This window comes from Prionailurus viverrinus, chromosome D3 (genome assembly GCF_022837055.1).
Source record: "Prionailurus viverrinus isolate Anna chromosome D3, UM_Priviv_1.0, whole genome shotgun sequence".
Taxonomy (NCBI): domain Eukaryota; kingdom Metazoa; phylum Chordata; class Mammalia; order Carnivora; family Felidae; genus Prionailurus; species Prionailurus viverrinus.
In genome coordinates this window covers 29,362,201-29,372,754 of record NC_062572.1, presented here as the reverse complement: position 1 = coordinate 29,372,754, position 10,554 = coordinate 29,362,201, and positions in this window count along the sequence as shown.

Below are 10,554 nucleotides of genomic sequence, written 5' to 3'. Positions count from 1 at the left end.
CCCCTGCTGGGGTCCAGACTCATGCACTCGACATGATGTCTCAGAGGCACATTGGTATCCACATGGACACACTTTCTCCCACCCTTCCTCTTCCACCATGCCTGTTGCAGTCATTCCTGACCACACATTGGATGATCCACGCCTCTCCACCACCCTGCCCTTGTCCTGCAGGCCTCTGTCGTCACTCATCGCAATGGAGGAGTGTCCCTGCCATCTGCTACAGCCTACCCCCACACTGCCGGCCAGAAATCGATCAATATAGATTATCCAGTCTGCAGAACAGAGAAGTAAAAGATTGACCCCAAAACAGGATGAGGTTTTACCGATTGTAGTTTTCAAAGATGACCACAACAATGTCTTCCATCCCACATGTGCTTCTAGACACTTAATAGTCCCCCTTGAATGTAAGTGGTCTTATACTGTCTTAGAAACAGTGGATTACAGGGGCACCTGAGCGGCTCAGTCCGAAGCAATGACTTCGGTTCAGGTCATGATCTCAGTTTGTGAGTTCGAGCCCCGCGTCGGGCTCTGTGCTGGTACCTTGGAGCCTGGAGCCTGCTTCGGATTCTGTGTCTCCCTCTTTCTCTGCTCCTCCCCCACTTGTACACTCTCTCTCTCAAATAAATAAACATTTTAAAACATTGTAAAAAAAAAAAAGATATTTTAGAAACAGTAGATCACAACAGAAGTGATGCCTCCCAACTTGTGAGGCTGGGTCAGAACAGATAAGGCAGCATCTGGAGCTGCCCTGGTGCTAGAGCACTAGTGCTTACAGCCTTGAGGCCTCCATGCTTCAGGTCCAGGCTAGGCCACCTGCAGAGATTGATTGCCAGGCTGTCTCACCTGCAGAGATGATATAAAGAAGCCGTAAGACGAGAGGGGGCCTGGCTGGCTCAGTGGATTGAACATACTGATTCTTGATTTTGGCTCAGGTCACGATCAAGTCATGGGATCAGGTCACGATCAGGTCATGGGATCAAGCTCCATGTCAGTCTCGTGCTGAGTGTGGAACCTGCTTAAGATTCTCTCTCTATCTCTCTCTCTCTCTCCCTCGACTCTTCTGCCCCACTCGTGCTCTTTCTCTAAGAAAAAGAAGGAAGAGGAGGAGGAGGAGGAGCCCTTAGAAAGAAAAAAAAATGGAAAAAAAAAAGCCCTGAGACTTCATGGAAAGGGAGATGTCCAGCCAGCTGCTCCAATTCCAGACATTCTCTGCCTAAATTACAGGAGCTACCCAGCTGAGCCCTCCTGAATTTCTGACCCATAGAATTCATGATAATCAAATGACTAAACTGATGTTTTAAGCCACTAAGTTTTGAATTGGTATCCAGTAACACATAGTCATTTCAGAACAGAATTTACTTTTCATTAATGGTGTCATGGCAACTCAATTGGGAAAACCAAAATTTTTCAAAACAAATGATACTAGGATATTGGACAAGCTGAAGGAGAGAGACAGAATGAAACTTGACCTCTACCTAATACTATACACAAAAGTTAATTCAAGATAGATCATAGTCTTTTTTTTAAATGTTTATTTATTTTTGAGAGGGAGAGACAGAGTGTAAGCAAGGGAGAGGCAGAGAGATAGGGAGACACAGAATCCGAAGCAGGCTCCAGGCTCTGAACTGTCAGCACAGAGCCCAATGCAGGGTTTGAACTCATGAACCTTGAGGTCAGATGCTTAACTGACTGAGCCACCCAGGTGACCCCAGATAGATCATAGTCTTAAACATAACATGGAAACTATAAAGTTTCTTTTTTTTTGTTTTTAATTTTTAAAATATTTATTTACTTTTGAGAGAGAGAGAGGGAGGGAGACAGAGTGCAAGCAGGGGAGGGACAGAGAGAGAGGGAGACACAGAATCCAAAGTAGGCTCCAGGCTCTGAGCTGTCCACATAGAGCGCGAGGTGGAGCTCAAACTCACGGACTGAGAGATCATGACTTGAGTTGAAGTCAGACTCTTAACTGAGCCACCCAGGCACCCAAAAACTGTAAAGTTTCTAGAAGAAACAGGGGAGAATATACTCATGACTTTGGAATAAGTAGGCAAAGACTTCTTGGAGAGTCTTGGAGTCTTCTTGGAGAGAAACAAAAAAGCATGAAATATAAAAAATTGATACATTGAAATTTATTAAAATTACAAACATTTATTTCTCAAAAGACACCATTAATAAAATGAAAATCAAGCCTTTGTCTGAGAAAAAGTATTTGCAGTGAACTTGTATCCAGAATATATTTAAGAACACCTGCAAATCAGGGCGCCTGGGTGGCTCAGTCGGTTAGGCGACTGACTTAGGCTCAGGTCATGATCTCATGGTCTGTGAGTTTGAGCCCCACGTCGGGCTCTGTGCTGACAGCTCAGAGCCTGGAGCCTGCTTCAGATTTTGTGTCTCCCTCTCTCTCTGCCCCTCCCCACACGCATGCTCTGTCTCTCTCTCTCTCTCTCTCTCTGTCAAAAATAAACATTAAACAAAATAAAAAAAAATAGCACCTGCAAATCAGTAATAAAAAGATAATCCAATTTTAAAATGGGCAAGATTTGAATAAACACTTCACAAATGAAGACATACACATGGGCAATAAGCACTGAAGAAACATTCAGAATCATTAGTCATCAAGGAAATACAAATGAAAACTGCAATGAGATATCCCTATACAACCATTAGAATAGCTAAAATAGAATACTGACACTAACAAGTGTTGACAAGGATACAGGACAACTGGAACTCTCATATACTGCTGGTGGGAGTGAAACAGTACCACCACTGTGGAAGCAGCTGACAGTTTCTTATAAACATAGACCTATATGATTCAGTCATTCTATCTTAATTATGGATCTAAGAGGAAGGGAAATATATTTCCAAACATATATGTTCATAGCAGCTGTATTTGTAATAGGCTAAAACTGAAAACAACCTAAATGTCCATCAACAGTGAATGGATGAACAAGCTGTGGCATATCTATGCAAGATAATATTACTCAGAAGAAAAAAAAAGAACTATTAATACATTTGGGGACATAGATTAATCTCAAAATAATTATGCTGAGGTAAAGTCAGAGTTTTCATAAGTACATACTATATAATTCCCTTTATCTGAAGTTCTGAAATAGGCAAAATTAATATATGGTGATAGGAGATCAGCAGTTGTGTGGGGCTGGGACAAGTATGGTGGTGGTGGGAATTAACTGGGAAGAGGCACAGGAAACTTTATGGGATAATGAAAGGGGGTCTTTTATTTATGTTTTAATTTTTTCAATGTTTATTTTTGAGAAATACAGAGATGTAAGTGGGTTAGGGGCAGAAAGAGAGGGAGACACAGAATCTGAAGCAGGTTCCAGGCTCTGAGCTGTCAGCACAGAGCCCAACGTGGGGCTTGAATTCATGAACGGTGAGATCATGACCTGAGCCGAAGTCGAACACTCAACTGACTGAGCCACCCAGGCGCCCCTGGGGTCTTTTATTTTTAAGTTTATTTATTTTTAAGAGAGATAGAGGCAAAGCGGGGGGAGACAGAGGATCTGAAGCAGGCTCTGTGGTGACAGTTGAAAGCCCGATGCAGGGCTCAAACTCATGAACAATGAGATCATGACCTGAGCTAACGAATGCTTAACCAACTGAACTACCCAGGTGCCTCAGAAAATAGGGTCTTGATTGGGGTTTTGTTTACATGGTTCTATATACTTGGCAACATTTATTGAATTGAGAGTTTAAGAACTGTGCATTTCACTGCATGTCAATTTTATCACAAAAAAATAATTTAAAACAAAGTAAAACAAAAAAATGAAATGTCCAACCTGTGTTAAGTGGGTTAAAATAACAATGCTTGCTATTCTATTTCCTCTGCATTTCCACATAAATTTTATAACAACCTCATCAATATCTACAAAAAAAGTCTTGCAGGAATTTTGATATTTTTATATTTTATATATATTGATGGGAATATAACTATACATCAGTATGAGGATAACTGACATCTTTACAATGTTGAGTCTTCTAACCCATGAACATAGTATGTCTCTCCTTTTATTTAGATATTTAATTTCTTTCAGCTGCATTTTGTTGTCTCAGCATGTAAACCTGTATGTGTTTTGTTAGATTTACACCTCAGTATTTCATTTTTTGAAAGATTGTAAATGGCATTGTATTTATAATTTTGGTTTCCATGTGTTCATTGCTAGTATATAGAAATACAATAGATTTTTATATATTGATCTTGTATTCTGCAACCTTGCTGAAGTGAGAATAAATAGTCTACCTGCTTAATGTATATATTAATATATTAATAATTAATCAATATACAGTATATATGTGTGTGTATTCTATGGCTACAGCTATTAAAACTGTATGGTATTAGCAGAGGGATAGACACAGATCAGTGAAACAGGGCATGTTACCCTCCCAAAATAGATCCACATAAACATGCCCAACTTATGTTTTTTTAATTTATTTTGAGAGAGAGAGAGAGCATAAGTGGGAGGATGGGACAGAAACAGAGGGAGAGAGAGTATCCCAGGCAGTCTGCATTGTCAGCTCAGACTGGAGGCTCGATCCCATGAACCATGAGATCACAACCTAAACCAAAACAACTCAGACACTTAACTGAGCCACTGGGGCACCCCATGTCCAACTGATTTTGAACAAAAGTTCAAAAGCAACTCAATGAAGGAAGGATGAAGCAAATGTTGTTGGAGTAATTGGACATCCATAGGCAAGCAAAACACTCAACCTAAATTTTGCACCTTATATAAAAAATATTTCAGGGGCGCCTGGGTGGCTCAGTCAATTAAGTGTCAGACTCTTGATTTCAGCTCAGGTCATGATTTTCATGATTGGTGATATCCCGTTTGGGATTCTCTCTCTCCTTTCTCTCTGCTCCTCCCCACCCCCCCCTCCCCCACTTTCAAAATAAATAAATAAACATTTAAGACTAGGGGGAAAAATGACAGTCCCAAATGCTGGTGAGGATGCAGAGAAACTGAATCATTCATATATGGCTGGTGGAAATGTAAAATGGTTTGGCTATTCTAGAAAACACTTTGGCAGTTTCTTGAAAACCTAAACATGCAATTATCATAGGACCCAGCAATTGCACTCCTGGGTATTTCTCCCAGAGAAATGAAAACTACATCCACACAAACACTTACATGTGAATGTTCATAGCAGCTATATTTGTATTAGCTACAAACTGAAATACAAACTTTGGTATGTCCGTAACGCAGACATACTACTACTCAGCAATATATATGTGTATATATATATAAAAGGAAGGAGGTACCTACACATACAGCAAACTGCATGAATCTCAGAATAATACGCTGAGTGAAAAAAGCCAATCCCTGTATGCTACATACTATATGATCCCATTAATGTGAGATTCATAAAATGACAACATTATAGAGATGGAGGTTCCCAGGGATTATACGGAGTGGATTGTGATATATAATATTGTTTTGCAAGATGTTACAATTAGGAGAAACTGCTGTATTATTTCTTACAACTCCGTCTCAAAATAACAAGTTTAATTTAAAAAACATGTAAACTCAGGGATGTCCAGGTGGCTCAATCAGTTAAGCGTCAGATTCTTGATTTCAGCTCAGGTCATGATCTCACGGTTTGTGAGATCGAGACCCCCCCCCCCCTCATTGGGCTCCAAGCTGACAGCATGGAGCCTGCTTGAGATTCTCTTTCTCCCTCTCTCTCTCTGCCCTTACCCCTGGCTTGTGCATGCTTTCTCTCTGTCTCTCTGTCTCTCTCAAAATAAATAAATAAACATTAATAAATAAAAAACAAAAAACACGTAAACTCTGATGACTGGCTTGCTCATATGGCCACTCATAGGGCCATCTTGGGAGGGGAGAACAGGGCAAATCCGCGAGTCCTTGCACGTGGCCAGCGCAGCCCAAGGCTTCCCTGGCCTCCTCACTGCGGGGCCTCACCATCCAAGGCTCTGACATCCTGCAGGCAGCCTTTGTCCCATACCACACATCCACAGCATCTGTGTGCCTCTCTCTTTCATCTGAGTCTCAAAAAGCATCAGCTATCAAAGACGTTCTCTATGCCATGGACAAGGCCCGGCAACCACGTGGCTGCAGTCCTGTGGGTGAGCTGGTGCCACTGTCCTATTCTCTGCACCCAGGGAGCTTCTCCAGCAACCTTGTGGGGCTGGGAAAGATCCCATCTCTGTTTCAGACAGATGGTTTGTGCCCAATGCCATTCTCCTCTCAACAGTGACCTGCCAGGTGTGGAGGAAAGTGGGCACCGGGACTAGAGTTTGCTGGGTAAAGAAGGAGGCTGTGGGGGGCCTCATACATACTTGTCCCCCATAAATCTGGCCACTTCCAGTCTCCTTCCACTCCCAGGTATTGACACAACTTCACTTCCTGTTTACCCATCTGCCCTCTGGAATAGCCTGGAGCTGTAGGCCATATTTCAAATGCCTGACCGTCCTGGACTGGAATGCTGTCCTGGCCACCACAAAGGCACCAAGACCACCGCTGTCAGCCCCTCTCCATTCTTGGTGTACCCCACTCCTTGTCACAGTTGTGTCCTCCCTGGGGTTCCAGGAGGCCCTACCCACATCCCTCCCCCAAACGGGGTCCCTTGTCTGTCCTGCTGTCTGACAAAGTTAGGAGCCCAAGCCTCTCTGTCTGTGAATGCCCCTTTGCCCTGATTCTCCCACTCAGCTCTCACTGAGAGCACTTGCTGTGTGCCAGCAACTGGAGGTACACTGAGATGCCAGGAGGGAGCAAGGGAGGGGGGATCCCAGTCAAGACTGGGGGTGCCAAGATGAGTCTTAAGGGAGAAGGCATGGAAAGGATCTTGCCAAGTGAGGGGAGAGGAGGCAAGAGGGGGGGTGGGGTGCCTGGGCTCAGTATAGCAAGAGGGGTGTGGCCTGACATTGAGATGTATGGATAGAAGCCAGAATGGTTAGGTCCTCAGAAAGCTCTTTAAAAATGTCTTGAGGTGGCGCACCTGGGTGGCTCAGTTGGTTGAGCACCTGATTCTTGGTTTCAGCTCAGGTCATGATCTTGTGGTTCATGGGTTTGAGCCTTGAGTTGGGCTCTGTGCTGATTGCATGGAGCCTGCTTGGGATTCTCTCTCTCTCTCTCTCTCTCTCTCTCTCTCTCTCTCTGCCTCCCCTGCTCACTCACTCTCTTTCTCTCAAAATAAATAAATAAACTTAAAAATGGTCCGAGGGCCAGGCTGAATGCAGGGAGGCCCACAGGAGGCTGTGTGTGTGGGCCAGGGTTGCAAGCCTGGGACCAGGTAGGTCTCAGGAATCTTCAGCCCCCATCTCAGGCTGGCTCCTCTTGGGAGAAACATCAGTCTGGTTCTTTGCCCATTTTGGAATTAGGTTGTCTTTTGTTGTTGACAGTCTCTGTTTTTTGATCCTCAAAATTATCTTGAATACCCAACGCAGCCAAAACAGTCTCACTGCGTATGGATGGGGTACCTGAGACAGGCCTGCTCCAGACCTCGGGGCGGCTGGTCCTGCGGCCCAGAACAGGGCATCTGAGGCCTCAGAGGTGCTCTGGTTGGACCCCTGCTTAAGACCAGTGTCTGTTATGGGCACCTGGATGGCTCAGTCGGTTAAGCATCTGACTTCAGCTCAGGTCATGATCTCGCGGTTCATGGGTTCGAGTCCCATGTCAGGCTCTGTGCTGACAGTTCAGAGCCTGGAGCCTGCTTCAGATTCTGTGGCTCCCTCTCTCTCTCTCTCTGCCCCTCCCTTGCTGGTGCTCTGTCTCTTTCTCTTTCTCAAACATAAATGAATGCATTAAAAAAAAAAAAAAAAAAGACCAGTGTCTGTTGTGGGAGCTGTGGGCCCAGACCCTGGGCAGGGGGTCTGGCAGAGCTGTGACGTTGTCTTGGCAGCAAAGCCCATACCCAGTATGCTGGTCCTCCTCCCAGCAGCATGCAGGTGGGGACACCAGCCCAGCAACACCCTCACAATGCCCATTGTCACCCCAGCTCTACAGATTTCTCTGCTTTCCCGGGCCCTGATTTGGCCAGCACCTGCCCAGGACGCCTCTGCCCCATTCCAGGTGGCTCCTTGGGCCTCTGTACTCAATGCTTATGGCCCATGCCCTCCTTCCTGGCCTGGAGGAAGCACTTTATGGGGGCTTATGGCACGTTGACCGCCCCCCCCCCGCCCCCAGGGAGAAACCCTGGGGAAGAAGCCTGGCAATCACCACTTTGTCCTACCTGTGTTGCAGTGTGATACAGCCAGGCAGGGCTGGTGGCTGCTGTGGAGGCAAGAGGCATCTTCCACCTGCAGCCCACAGCTGCCTGGGAAGGTCCAGTGGGAGGACCAGTTTAGCACATCAGCAGTGTGTCCTGCTAAGGAGGCCACGTGCAGCTTCTCACCAGGCAAGAGCACCTATGGGTGGACACGCCAGCACCCGTGGGTGGCCGTGAGCTATCATAGCTGCAAAAAGGAGCCTTTGGCAAGAGCTTGAGGGAGGGGAGTGAGTCGGAGTGAGTCCTTTTTCCTCGAGGTCCTACTTCCCAGACCCAGCACCCAAATGCACTCTGGCGATGCTTCTTTGGTCTGAGCCCTGGCCAGAAGCACTTTTACTTGGCAGCCAAGCCCCGTGCTTCCCGCGTGCCATTAAGAGCCACTGGTGATGTTGAAGGGCCCTCCTTTTTCCTGCAAAAGCTGCCCAGGCTCGGCAGCTCCATCCCCTGCTGCTTTTCAATCTGGAGAAGACCCTGATGGTGGTTCCCGTCAGGTTCCTCGTGGGCGTGGGCATGGGCGTTGCTTTAAAGAGCCTTTGGAACGGGGAAGGGGCAAGCACCAACTCAGCATGACACATCCTGCTAGGGAACACAGGCCTTGCCTCATGCATGCATTATTAAGGCTGGCTCTAGCTGGTCACAGACCTTAGACACTTGGCCTCATCCAGTGGAGGGAGTTTGGAGGCCTCCTGGTGTATGGTGGCTGGCCTGTCTCCCACAGACTGGAACCCCCTCCTGAGGGCAATGCATGGCTCTGGCTTGCCGTGGTGTGCCAGGAATACCCGGTGGGGACTGGCCACCTGGGAGCAGACCTCTCTGCTCCAAGGAAGAAGAGCCCTGTCCTCACCCTGGAGGAGTAAGCAGATGCTGCACTCAGGCATCAGAGATGACAGCTCCTTTAACCCCCTACCCATGCCCTCTTGACTCCCACCCCAGTGGTATGCCCAGGGTAGGCAACGGATCCTCCACAGATTGCAGCCAGAACAACAGGTGGGGAGGAGACCCTGAGTCCTGCCCAACGTGGCCAGTCACCAGAGACCTTGGAAACCAGGTGACTGATGCCCGCTCTGAGGACTCTGATGTCTGCCTTCTTACCTCGGTGTGATAGGCAGCGTACTTGCACCACTGACCTGCCACACCTTCCCTGGGTGGTGCCAAGGCCCTGTGTCCAGCATGATTGGGGCAGGGTGCCATGGACCGGGAAAGTGCCAAGGCCACTGAGGGACATGGCCTGCATGGCTGGGTGGCAGGGTCCGGGGTCCTCCCTGCATCCTGTTTATTCTGGGAGAATTTCCTGATCTGTCTTGGCCTGAGCTGGGGTATAGCGAGGATCTGGAGCTGGCCTTTGGAACCCTCGGCCTTCTCTGGCAGGAGAGGCAGGTCACAGGGAAAGGGCTGGACGCTTCCTGCTCCAGCTTGCCAGTGCTCCAGCCCCATACTCTGCCTTTCACAAGCACATGTCCCCATGGGATCTTACAGTGCATGAATGCTCTGGGAGAGTCTCCATGTCGGCGCATTTCATATCTATATCTTAGGCTTCTCACGAGATCGCAGAGCTGCCACAACAGAGAGCCTCAGAGGTGCTAAGACACCTTGGAGGAGGTCTTATCCAGTCTCCTGATGACCCCCGAATGCATACCTTTGGAGGGCCTCTGGGGGCCACACAGTCAGGCAGCCCTTCTGTACTGAGTCACACTGCACTCTGGATTCCTGTCACTGTTGCTCCTGCCCTGAGCTGCTCTCTGCAGCCTCTCCCAGAATACTTCAGGGGACTGTGTGTCATCAGATGTGGCTGGAGGCCCACACCACCCCCCACTGACCCTTGCCAGGGAGAAAGCCCATCGCCCGCTGCTCTGGGTCCCCAGGTCCCCACGCTGGTTCACTGCCTCAGAGCACAGGCGCCCTTTGTAGCCCTCCTCCAGCTGCCCAGTGAATGGGGAACTCGGTGTGGACCATGGCTCTGCCCCACTTGGAACCCTGCTCTGTCCCCTGCAACACACAGGCCGCTTTAACGGGGCTGGGTAGCACCCTCCTGACAGGGGCAGCTGCTGTGGACTCTGTGCTCTGATTGGTGAAGACGACGGGGGTGTGTCGTGACCCCCTTACATTTTTCTAACAAGAAGATCAAGAAAAGCCTTCTCCAACAGCTCCTTGATGCATACGCATTTCCCTGTGAGACAGCCACCCCCAGAGCTCCCCAGCTCACAAACCCCACTCAGGCAGGCAAGAAGGGCTGGGGACAATGCATGAGACTCTGAAGTCTGGGCCCTCCCACCCCCAGGTCAGTCGGGCAGGGGAGAGCCGTCCAAGCAG